Consider the following 13823-nt stretch of genomic DNA (forward strand, 5'->3'; position numbering starts at 1 on the left):
AGGCCCCCTCCTCTCCCCCGTGTCTCCTCCACTGCTCCCAGATCCTCAGTGCCGCCGTCACCACCGGACTAGTGGTGTATCACGCCGGCGAGAACGGCAGCGGAGCCGTAACAAGTGCCCCTAGACTGGTGCCTCTACACGATGCCCCCTCCTCCATTTCCTGATCATGGCCATATTGGCCGCCCAGTAATAACAGCAGAAGTTCAGCAGAGCCAGCCAGCAGCCGCCCCCCCCCCCCCCCCCCCCCCCCCCCCCCGGGCTACGCTCCAAGAATACCCTTTTGACTCGCGGGGTTTTATTCGCCCACACAAATCCCGTAACAATCCCATTCACCCACTTACAGGAGGACTTGGGAATGAAAACGGGGAGGCACTGAAATACAAAGAGGAACCTGGGGAGAACCGTCATCTTCACAGTCTGCACCCATCCCGCCAAGGAAAGCGGGAGCATATCCCACCTTTTAAACTCTCCCTCCATCTGCTCCACTAGCCGGGTTAAGTTGAGCCTATGCAGGACATCCCAGTTCCTGGCCACTTGTATCCCCAAGTACCGAAAGCTTCTCGCCACTATCCTGAGCGGGAGCTACCTCAGTCTCTCTTCCTGGCCCCAACCGTGGACCACGAACAGCTGACTCTTCCCCACGTTCAACTTGTACCCAGAGAACCTCCCGAAGTCCCCCAGGATCCGCATGACCTCCCCCATCCCCTCCAACGGGTGCCACCCCCACACTGATTCTGTATACACCTCCCGCTGCCTCAGGAAGGCAGACAGCACTATCAGGCATTGCCTTCTTCCAGACCCTTCCATTAGGCAGAAGGTACAGAAGTCTGAAGACCCACACATCCATACATAGGAATAGCTTCTTCCCCACAGTTACAAGACTCCACAACTACTCCCCCTCAGACTGATCTGTTCCCTGTAAGAACACTATTCACGATGCCCTATGCTGCTCCTGCTCATGTATTGGCTTTGTTTGGCCCCTTGTTTCGCACTGTAACCAATCACTGTTTGTCGATGTACCATTTTGTCGATGTACCGTGGGCAGCATGGTAGCATAGTGGTTAGCACAATTGCTTCACAGCTCCAGGGTCCCAGGTTCAATTCCCGGCTTCGGTCACTGTCTGTGCGGAGTCTGCACATTCTCCCAGTGTGTGTGTTTCCTCCGGGTGCTCCGGTTTCCTCCCACAGTCCAAAGATGTGCAGGTTAGGTGGATTGGCCATGCTAAATTGCCCTTAGTGTCTAAAATTGCCCTTAGTGTTGGGTAGGGTTACTGGGTTATGGGGATAGGGTGGAGGTGTGGGCTTCGGTAGGGTGCTCTTTCCAAGAGCCGGTGCAGAATTGATGGGCCGAATGACCTCCTTCTGCACTGTAACTTCTATAATTCTATGATTTGTCGATATTCTCTTTGTCTACTAGGTCCGTACGGTGTACGTTCCCTCGGCCGCAGAAAAATACTTTTCACTGTACTTCGGTACATGTGACAATAAATCAAATCAATCAATCAATCAATCACTTCAGCTTGGTTTGGACGCATGTATGGTAATGAGCATTTCCAATGGGGAAAAAAAGGCTTTAAAGAAAGACTAGCCTGTAGCTTAGCAACCGCAACTACTCTAGGTTAGAAGGAACTGGAGTTTTAGTTTTAAGCTGGACCCAGGAGGAGCTGGCAGACCAGACAGACTTTCCAAAGGAACTAAAGGAAGTCCTTAATGATGAAGAAGCCCGGCAGATCAGTGCAAAAGAAAAGGCGGGGGCATAATCTTCAGCCAGAAGTGCCGAGTGGGTGATCCATCGTGGCCTCCTCTGTAGGTCCTAGCATCACAGATCTTCAGCCAATTTGATTCATTCCACATGGTATAAGATACAGCTAAAGGCACTGGAAAGGATATGGGCCCTGACAATATCCTAGTAATGGTACTGAAGACTTGAGCTCCACAACCTGACAATATCCTGGTAATGGTACTAAAGACTTGTGCTCCACAACCTGCCATGCCCCAGGCCAAGTTGTTCCAGTCCAGCTGCAGTACTGGCATTTATCTGGCAATGTGGAAAATTGCTCAGGTATGTCCTGTACACCAGAAACAGGACAAATCCAACCCAGCCAATTACCACCCGATCAGTCTATTCTAGATTATCAGTCAAGTGATAGAAGTGGTCATCAACAGCTCAAGCAGCACTTGCATAGTAATAACCTGCTCACTGATGCTCGGTGTGGGTCCCGCAGGGTCACAAAGCTCCTGGACTCAAATATGAACAAAACAGCTGAATTCCAGAGGGAAGAGAAGAGTGGCTGCCAAATCCTCCACCATCAACATCCAGGGGACTACCATTGACTATAAACTGGCCTGAAAGAGCCATATAAATAAATACTGTGACTTGGATTCCTGCAGCAAATAACTCACCTCCTAATTCCCCATCTACAATGCACAAGTCATGAGTCTGAAGGAATACTCTCCAGTTACCAATTTGAGCGCAGCTCCAACAACACAACTAGTTTGATTGGCACCCCCTCCACAAATTTTCACTCCCTCCACTACCGACAAAGTATGACAAGCATGCGTACCATCCATAAGATGTGCTGCAGGATCTCACCACGGTTCTTTCAGCAGCAACTTTTAAACCTATGACCAACGGTTCACCCTGTTATGGGCTAGGGTTTAGAAAGTCTATCATGGAGTTCACCTGACCTACGATTTTTAATAGATTGTGGTTATGGGGAGCTCAAGGGCCTACTTTACAGGTGTGATGCAACAGAGATCTAAAGTACTTTTAAAAACAAAACCATGTTTATTTATGAATCCAGTTAACACTTTATAAACCCACAGTAAACATCTTAACTATCAACACCAATAATTCCCACAGATACAATATTCTATAAGTAACCCTTCATAACTTTCCTAACGACCAAAAGACCCTTTTTACAGAAAGACAGCAGGTTTAAATTCTCTACAGAAACAGGTATTACTTTGAAATCCTCAAATGATCTGGAGACAGTCTTTAGATTGCAGAGAGATCCTTATACAGCTGCTTGCTTTGCCTGTAGCTATCCAGCTCTGAAAACAAAACTAAACATACTGTAGCTGCCTGCTCATAAACAAAAATGAAAGACAGCCAGCCCAGCGCCACCCACACTGACATCACTGAAGCTATTTGATAAACACCCATTTCTTAAAGGTACATCCACTACAACTATTTGATCAACACCCAGTTCTTAGGTACTCTCACATGACAACCCCCACCATCTTCTCAACTGACTTTACAAGTGACATTCACACCCCATAAGCAAATAAGTTCCCCCTCTTTCAAATTTCCTTTCACTTTTAAACTCATTAGATGGCATACACATGTTTTAACATCCACAATTGATTACAGCCGCTTTGTCCATGACCCTAAATATTAACTTCATACTCTCACTTCTAAGCTTGATGACAAAGATTGAACTATTTATCAAGAGTAGTGAATTGTGAACTCTGCCTTCCAAGAATGACTCTCCTCAGTAAATTGGGCAGCGCTGCTCTTTTATTAGTAGTCAAGCTTAAATCATGAGCAGGTTTCCTGATATCATAAATGAATCACCCTTTGCCCAAGTAAAAACTAATTCTTCTGTACAGTTGTAACTCCCAACTTACAATATTTCTCCCTTTACTACTGGTATCTTCTGATAAATAAACTCAGCAAGCTGATTCCACCTGGTTTGGTATTAGAAGGTCAACTAACTGAGGTGACCCGAGAAGTTTGGTATTAGAAGGTCAACTAACTAAGATGACCTGAGAATTTCTAATGTCTTTTCTAACTACTACTTGCATATTTACATCAATATGCGCAACTTACTACTTCAGCTTGCATGCAAGATTTCATTCCTTGAAGTAAATCCAACAGTACTGCAACCCTAATTTTCAATCTATTACACTTGTGATTATATCAGTCTGAAGTGATTAGCTCACTAGTACACAGCTTTCAATATGCTTTAGGGCAGCATGGTAGCACAAGTGGCTAGCACTGTGGCTTCACAGCTCCAGGGTCGATTCCTGCTGGGTCACTGTCTGTGCAGAGTCTGCACGTTCTCCCCGTGTCTGCGTGGGTTTCCTCCGGGTTCCTCCCACAGTCCAAAGACGTGCAGGTTAGGTGGATTGGCCATACTAAATTGCCCTTAGTGTCCAAAAAAGGTTAAATGGGGTTATTGAGTTACAGGGATAGGGTGGAAGTGAGGGCTAAAGTGGGTCGGTGCAGACTTGATGGGCTGAATGGCCTCCTTCTGCACTATGTTAAAAAAATATTTCCTCACCACAGAGCAAAAATTCTGATGTATTCCAATACAGCCTCAAATCCTAAATGACGTTCCTCCAGGAAACTTCAAGACACGCGTCTCAGAAATTGGCAGTTCACATGCATCACTCTGCAATAACTTTGGACCGATTAGCATTTGTTCTCCATCGAACTACAACCTCAAATCCTTGCATGACAACTTCCTTAAAAGCTACTTTTAAATTACACACCACCTAGAAGTTCTGCCTGCCTAAACCAAGCTCATCAGTAGATTATTTGAATAGCCAGTTCACTGGTGATCTGGTCACCTAGGTTACCTGGCTCTGGAATTTTCCCTTTGAACACTGATGATTCATCATTTGCACAACTCCACGGCATGTTACATGCCAGGCAGAACCCCTATGTACTTCTGAAAATAGGACCTTGAACCTAAATTTAACTACTAAATCTCTCTCCCCCATGCTGTTCAATAGAGCAATAAAATTTCTACCAATGCAATAGGTTTTGTAAGTCAACAGCTCACTATTCATTCTTGACATCAAAGGAAAGTCCTGTCATCTTCTCACTGCTGAAGCAACCTCCAAATCCTCAGCTCCCTACTTAACTGTTGGGTGCACAAGTCTTGAATACTCCAATTAAAATTCTCACACCTCATTCCTCCAGAAGATAAAAACAAAAGCTTCTGATCAGGTCGTCCCATCACCTCTAAACTCCATCCTCCTGTAATCTCAACTTTTCTTCAAGTCAATCTCTAGATACAAATGTTGTTCTTCCTCCTCCCTATAAATCACTGGTCTTCAACTTCCAATTCTTCAAAATAGCAAATTGATTGTCGCATTCAGAAATCTGGTTTCTACAAAAAAAACAAATCTAGACAATTTTGCAAAGATTACTTAACGGAGTTTGGACGTATCCTGGTCTATTATATCATATACATTGGAGATGGAGATGCTGTCTTTCAGATGAGATGTTAAACTAAGTAACTGGTTGTCCTCTCAAGGGGTGGGCAAAGAAATCTGGTGCAAAGAGCGACAGGTCAAGTTCTTCTAATGTCCTGGTGACATTCCCTCTCCTCCACCACCACTTACATAGGTAGATAGAAGATAGGAGCAGGAGGCCTTTTGGCCCTTCGAGCCTGCTCTGCCATTCATACATAGGAACATACAGTTCAGGAGGCCATTCGGCCCATCGAGTCTTCACCGACCCTCAAGCCCTCACTTCCACCCTATTCCCCGTAACCCAATAACCCCTCTTAACCTTTTTGGTCACTAAGGGCAATTTATCATGGCCAATCCACCTAACCTGCACGTCTTTGGACTGTGCGAGGAAACCGGAGAAGCCAGAGGAAACCCACACAGACACAGGGAGAACGTGCAGACTCCGCACAGACAGTGACCCAGCAGGAAATTGAACTTGGAACCCCGGCGCTGTGAAGCCACAGTGCTATCCACTTGTGCTACATTGCTGCCCATTCATCACGATCATGGCTGATCGTCCAACTCAATAGCCTCATCCTGCTTTCTCCCCATAGTCTTTGATCCCATTCTCCCCAAGTGCTATATCCAGCCACCTCTTGAATATATTCAAAGTTTAAGCATCAACTACTTCCTGTGGCAATGAATTCCACAGGCTCACCACTCTTTGTGTGAAGAAATGTCTCCTTATCTTGTCCGCAATGGTTTACCCTGAATCCTCAAGACTGTGCCCCCTGGTTTTGGACACACCCATCATTGATAACATCTTCCCTGCATTTACCCGGTCTAGTCCTGTTAGAATTTTATAAGTCTCTAGTTCCCCCTCATTCTCCTGTACTCCAGCGAAAACAATCCCAACCTATTCAATCGCTCCTCGTATGACAGTCCCGCCATCCCTGGGATCAGTCTGGTAAACCTTTGTTGCAGTCCCTCGAGAGCAAGAACATCCTTCCTCAGAGACGACCAAAACTGCACACAATACTCCAGGTGTGGCCTCACCAAGGCCCTGTACAATTGCAGCAACACATCCCTGCTTCTATACTCGAAACCTCTCGCAATGAAGGCCAACATACCATTCGCCTTCTTTACCACCTGCTGCACCTGCACACTTACCTTCAGCGAATGGTGCACAAGGACACCCAGATCCCCCTGCACACTCCCCTCTCCCAATTTACAACCATTCAGGTAGTAATCTGCCTTCCTGTTTTGCTTCCAAATTGAATAACCTCACACTTATCCAAATTAGACTGCATCTGCCATTGATTTGCCCACTTGCCCAACCTGTCCAGATCATGCTGTCGGATCCCGGAATCCTCATCACAATTCACCCTCCCACCTAACTTGGTATCATCTGCAAACTTTGAGATGTTACTTTTGTTCCCTCATCCAAATCATTAATATATATCGTGAATAGCTGGGGTCCCAGCACTAATTCCTGTGGTACCCCACTAGTTACTGCCTGCCAATTTGAAAAAAAACCATTAATCCCTACTGTTTCCTCTCTGCCAACCAGTTTTCTATCTACCTCAATACATTTCCCCCAATCCCATGCGCTTTAATTTGCACAATAATCTCGTGTGGGAATTTGTCAAACGCCTTCCGAAAGTCCTAATATGCCACATCGACTGGCTCCCCCTTGTACTGGTTACATCTTCAAAAGAATTCCAACAGATTTGTCAAGCAGGACTTTCCCTTCATAAATCCATGCTGACTGACTGATCCTGCCACTGCTTTCTAAATGTTCCACTATAAAGTCCTTGATAATGGAGTCAAGCATTTTCCCCACTACCGATGTTAGGCTTACTGGTCTATCATAGAATTTACAGCGCAGAAGGAGGCCATTCGGCCCATCGAGTCTGCACTGGCTCTTGGAAAGAGCACCCGACCCACGGTCAACACCTCCACCCTATCCCCATAACCCAGTAACCCCACCCAACACTAAGGGAAACTTTGGACACTAAGGGCAATTTAGCATGGCCAATCCACCTAACCCGCACATCTTTGGACTGTGGGAGGAAACCGGAGCACCCGGAGGAAACCCACACACACACTGGGAGGATGTGCAGACTCCGCACAGTGACCCAAGCCGGAATCGAACCTGGGACCCTGGAGCTGTGAAGCAATTGTGCGATCCACAATGCTACCGTGCTGCAAATAGTTCCCTGCTTTCTCTTTTTGAATATCGGAGTGACGTGAGCTATCCTCCAATCTGCAGGGACAGTTCCAGACGCTATAGAATCCCGGAAGATGACCACCAATGCATCCACTATTTCCAGAGCCACCTCCTTAAGCACTCTGGTATGCAGATTCTCAGGCCCTGGGGATTTATCCGCCTTCAATCACATCAATTTTCCCAGCACCATTTCTCTACTAATGTCGATCTCCCTCAGTTCTTCCCTCACTAAACCTTTCATTCTCCAACATTTCTGGTATCTGATTTGTGTCCTCTTTTGTGAAAGCAGATTTGATCATAGTTCACTGTGGGATCTTGCTGTGTTTCCAGGCAACTGTGGATACACTCAAGTGCATTAGTACATCGCTAGATCATGAAAAGTGCTACTGCTAGATAAACACAAGCTTCCCTTTCTAACTGCCCAAGATTTGTAACTCTTCTTCCAAGGGGCAAAGACAATTTTCATTGTGCTAACCATGCAAGCTAGTACCAGTGAATCGGGTCTTCTCACTTTTTTCATGAGATGTGGATGTCACTGACAAAGACATCGGGAAACAGATGGATTTTGTTTAAAACAATAAAATAAATGGTTGTCGTCAAACACCATTAAAATTCCATCAGCTGTTGCAGTGGGAATTGACCCCTCCCCCCAGAGCATTAGGCTGGTAATTACTGTTTTCTCCCTATTCTCTCCCCCCCCCCCCCCCCCCCCCCAATGCATTTATGGTAGTGCGCTTATCACACCTCAACTGCAGTTCAGTTGCCGGACAAATTAATGGGCATTTCATCCATGTTGCTGGTGTCACCCAAGCACTGTGCTTTTGCTGTTTTGTTGATGAATTGCTGGAAATTGCATTTCTGATGTAAACACTGATGTTTTGAGGACCCATTCCAATGCATGCTGCTCAATCAGGCTACTTGCTGGTCTTGGTTTCATGGTGCATTTGGTCTTGGGCATCATCTTGATGCATATTCCTGTTCCTTCCATTCCCACACCAGTTTTTCAGATATTTGATGAGTTAACAAACGTAATGATTTTTTAGCTTGAAACCAACTCCATACTTTTTGCAGACTGGCCCATTTCTGTTTATCTGTCACTGAATGTATGTTTTAAACTCCCATGCATCTTCTTGATATTGTGGCCTGTATCACTTCCTTGATCCCATAGGTGGCTCCAAATAAGAGTATAGCCCAAGACATGCATTTATTAGCTGAAACAAATTGGACGTGTGCTTTGAGTATTGGCCTAGACATTCATTTTGGCATGCCGGGTTGGCCATGATCTATTGTGCCTGTGCCAGCTCTAATTAATCCTCTGGTTTGGTGTAAATGGATTTTTTTGCAGTCCAAGGCGTGTCAATCTTGCTTCTTGACTGGTAATTAAGTTTACAGGATCTGATAACTAGAATACTAAAAAGGGGTGCAGTTAGCATGTCACAAATCGTTTTCTCTCCACAGATGCTGCCTTATCTGCTGAGCATTTCCAGCACGGTTTTAAATCAGAACACCTGCAATATTTTAACTTGTACGAAAAGATCTGGTGTCCTAAAAGTTCACACTGTCAAGTACTAGATAGGTCTTTATAAAAGAAATGAAGTGTGATAAGACATACCCAATTACAATATATTTTCCACCATCTCCAGCCAATGCAAGATGGCCACTGACACCCATCTACACACGTGCACTTGTCCGCAGGAAACCCAAATCTTGTTGACAATGGAAAATATTGCACAAATTTAAATTGCTGCTCAGATTGTAATTAATTTATGGGATCTGGGTATCGTTGGCCAGGCCAGCATCCATTGTCCATCCGGAATTGCCGTTAAGGAGGTCGTGGGGAGCTGCCTTCTGGAACAGCTGCAGTCATTCTGCTATATATGATTTATATGTGATCCATGTGGTGAACATGATCCATATATTCTCATTCAATTTTTAAAAAATTGATAGTCGATTTTTTGTGTTAAAACTTGGGCATATTGACTGATCAAAGTACAGAGCATAGAGAAAAATATATGAGGATGACATACCCATAAGCACGCCCGCCAATGTCCCACCCCATTTTCAATCTTTGCGCCTGCGTCCAGGTGTTTCAGCAACTCCAGAAGCAGCAGCAAATCTGCTCCATTACATTTTACAAGGAGTTTAAAGTCTCCAGCCTCAATGCACATTATGTACTCACTGCAAACAAAGCTAAAGGAAATTACCTGGGCGAAAATGGTTATTGCATTTTGTTCTGAACAAAATAGATCTTTCTGGTTCCAAAGTCCAAAAAAAACCCAAAGAAACCAAATGGAGAGTAGTATTATACGGAGGGTCGGTCAATGAGTTGAGTTCTGATCTGTCACTCATAATGTGGCATGGAACAAAGCTGAACAGTGCACATGTGCTGGCAGCAAATGCAGCCTTTATTTTTAGTTCCTCATTGGGCAGGGATCAGAAGAAGGCACCAGAACACAGGAGTAAACAATTCAGCCCATTGATCCTGCTCCACCATTCAATATCATGCTGACCATCCACTTTAGTGCCCTTTTCCCCCACCTTACCCAATATTCTATTGAGTCATTGACAGATATTAAATGCCAATCCGTTTCAAACATCCTCAATGACAGGAGGTTCCACAGCCCTTTTGTTAGAGAATTCCAAAGATTCACAACCCTTGGTAAAAAGAAATTCTCATCTCAATCCTAAATTTGAAATAGTGTCCCCTGGTTTTAGGCTCCCCAACTAGAGGAAACATTTTACCTGCATCTACATCCTGTCTACTCTTTAAGTATTTTCAATTAGATAATCTCTCATTCTTCAAAACTCCTTAAGACGATACAGGCTAGTTTGCCCAATCGTTCTTCACAGGATAGTTCCACCAGGAACAAGTTTGAACCTTTGCTGCACTCCCTCTAACAGCAATAATTAGATCTTCATGTGTTAAAGGTCAACATAGCCTTCCTAAATACCTGTTGCACCTGCATGTCAGCTTTCAGTGACTTACTGACAAGGACACCCAGGTCACTTTGTACTTTCTAATCTCTTCTCATTTGAGAAATACTCTTCAGCATATACCGGAACCAAGAAAAAAAATAAACACTGCAGTTTATATACTATTACTTCACATGCTTCAATACTGTGTCTAGTTCTGATCGCCTCATTATAGGAAGGATGTGGATGCTTTGGAGAGGTTGCAGAGGAGATTTACCAGGACTGGAGGGCATGTCTTATGAAGAAAGGTTGATGGAGCTAGGGCTTTTCTCACTGGAGTGAAGAAGGAAGAGAGGTGACTTGATAGAGGTGTACAAGGTGTTGAGAGGCATGGATAGAGTGGATAGCCAGAGACTTTACCCCAGGATGGGAATGGCTGTCACGAGGGGGCATACTTTTAAGGTGATTTGAAGAAGGTATAAGGGAGTGGTCAGAGGTTGGTTCTTTACACAAGAGTGGTGGGTGCGTGGAATACACTGCCAGCCGCGGGTGGAATCAGAGTCATTAGGGACATTTAAGCGACTCTTGGACAGGCACATGGACAGCAGTAAATTGAAGTGGTGTAGGTTAGATTGATCTTAGATCAAGATAAATGGTCTGCACAATATCATCGTCCCAAGGGCCTGTACTGTTCTATGTTCCAATACTCTTCAAATTCAAACAAGTTTGAACAAACCAGAATTGTACTGCAAGATTTCCTCAAGCCTTTTCTTCTCTCGCCAATTTTCTCCCCTTCTCAAAGCACTGACTTGAATTGGGAGAGATAACATTAATCTGTCCAAAGTTGGCAAATTGGAACTAGTGTCTTGTGCTGGATTACCAGAGTAGATTTCACTTCATAATATTCAGACCCCAGTATTGGACACCAACATGGACCATTCAGCTAACAGAATGTAAGCAACAGTGACATCAACACATTTAAGTTCACGTACTGAGTCACATTGCAAATGGCTCACTAGGGAAGGGTGGCAGATTTCCTTCCCTAAAGAACATTAGTGGACCTGATGGATTTTTACATCTGTGATATCTGTCACTATTTCCAACACTAGCTTTTTAAAAATATAGTCCAGATCTATCAATTGAATTCAAATTCCACCAGCTGCTTAGTAGGATTAAAATCTTGTCCCCACAGCATTAGCCTGGGCCTCTAGATTGTTGGTATAGTAATATTACCAATACGCTGCCATCTCCTTCATACTTTTCAAACATAAAAAAATAACCGATACAATACACACCAATACTCTTTGCAGTAGTATCACAGGTTCTTGGTCAGTCCATTTGTTCAGTCAATTACTTGTCCATTGGGAAAGCACCATTAGATTTGATTGGTACTCTCAATCATGAACATATATTCCAGCACAGCTGCTGTTAATGAGCAAAAAAAGGAATGACCAATTTTCTCCCCACACCCCCAATCTCACTAGAGAACAGCAAGGCCAAAACTAATGGTAGAACATCAGCTGAGAATAGTGAATATAACACAGATGAGGAATTGAACTGGGCCTTCCTGGTCTGCATTGCTCATCACTCATGCAATAATCTTGTGAAGCCATCAAACAAGCCTGATTATTAATAAGATAATTAAAAAGCCATAATGGATGTAGTGCAAAAATGTTACATATGAAAAATCAGCAAGAACACTAACATAACACAGCAAAAACACCCAAACGTTACATACACATGAAAAAGCATTTATCTTGAAACACGCAGAAATATTTCAGCAATAAGGATGCAAGCAAAAAAAAAGTCTGCCATTCAAGTCAGTCAACAGAAAATATTCCTTAGATTGATGACAATTCTAGAATAGCAAGTAAGGGAAAGGGAAAAATGCTTAACCTGCTTTCTTCAAGCTTACAAAAAAGTCAAAGAATAGGAGCAAAGAAATCACTAAAAGGTTACATCAAATTAGATAAACTGAAGCCGTCTATAATTCAGAAAGGTATGATCCTGTTCAGGACCATTAACACTCAAAAGAATAATCTAAATATCCAGGAAGTAACTGAAAGAACCAAGTCACAAGATCAAATCTGCCAAGTGTTCCTTTATTTCCCCATGACAAGGTGTGACAGCCCTCCAGAAGTCTCCTCTGTGATCCATCTATTCTATGAAATTTCATGGAGATCCTTCCATGAGCTTCCAGCGAGACAAATCGACCTCAGATCAGTGGACTTCTCAACTCAAACTTTAGTTTCATGCAGTCACAGCGCACAGTAACTGCACTCAGGCCAATTGCCTTTCAATTAAGGACAGCTGCAGACTTTTTCCTCTAGATCCAAGCTGGACAAATCTTCCAGCTTCTTTTCCCCTCATGACCTTCGACCTAAGCACAAGCTCCCCATATTTTCCCTGCTCAAGGTGCAGGCCTGATTAACATTTGTTTCCTTGACTCAGTTAGCTGCAGCTGTCTATATCTGTTCCTGAACTAAACTGCTGACTGCTTGCTTCTATGAGCAAATACACACAGATAAATTAAACAAAAGAACTTTCTAATTCCTATAACCCGTCGCCATGACATGCTTTGAAATGTTCCAAACAAATGCAAAGTGACACCACCATCGATTGGGAGATCCAGAAACCAATTGGTTACAGCACAAGAGGCCGTTCAGCCTACTGCATCAACGGCAGCTTTCTGTAGAACCAATTTACCTAGTCCCACTCCCCATAGCCCTAAACATTCTTCCTTTCAGATAACCCGAACCCCCTTGAAAGCCTCAAGGGAACCTTCTTCCTCCATGTTGTGCATCCCAAATCTTAACCGTGCAGCGAAACATAGAAAATATTATGTGGGCTTCTCAAGCCTGCTCCAACATTTAATATTATGGCTGACATCTATCACAACACAATACCATGGTCTCCGCATACTCTTCAATGCCTTGAGTGAATAGTTTTTCTCAAGTCACCTTTGCTAAATGACTTGAGCTTGTGTAATTTGCTTTAGGATTCATCTCTCTAAAACTAAGTTATATCTCTAATCATGCATGAACTAAGGAATAAAATAGTCACAAACGTAATTAATGAAAATCCGTTTACAATTAAAATGTGGACCAGCCATACCAAAATCAGGTTAGCAATTATGCACAGACACACCATCATACTCTCGGCAACTCAGGAAAAATAATTTCCCTGACAACAGAAAACACATCAATGGACATGACAAGGCAGCAATTCAGACAGGGTAGGAAAAGGAACCTTTTAGCCAAGAAGCTTGAAACAAAAAGTGAAAATGCTGGATAAACTCAACAGTCTGGCAGCATCTGTGGAGAGAGAAACAGAGTTAACATTGAGCCTATATGACTCTTCTACAGAACAGATTTCCAGCATTCGCAGTACTTTGCTTTTATTTTAGCCAAGAAACCCAGTTGTGCAGGCTCCCAGGCAGCTCCATATCACTGAAGATCTTTCAATCATGGATATCAATTTTAGTCCCCATGGAAGC

Source organism: Scyliorhinus torazame, chromosome 19 (assembly GCF_047496885.1).
Source record: "Scyliorhinus torazame isolate Kashiwa2021f chromosome 19, sScyTor2.1, whole genome shotgun sequence".
Classification (NCBI taxonomy): domain Eukaryota; kingdom Metazoa; phylum Chordata; class Chondrichthyes; order Carcharhiniformes; family Scyliorhinidae; genus Scyliorhinus; species Scyliorhinus torazame.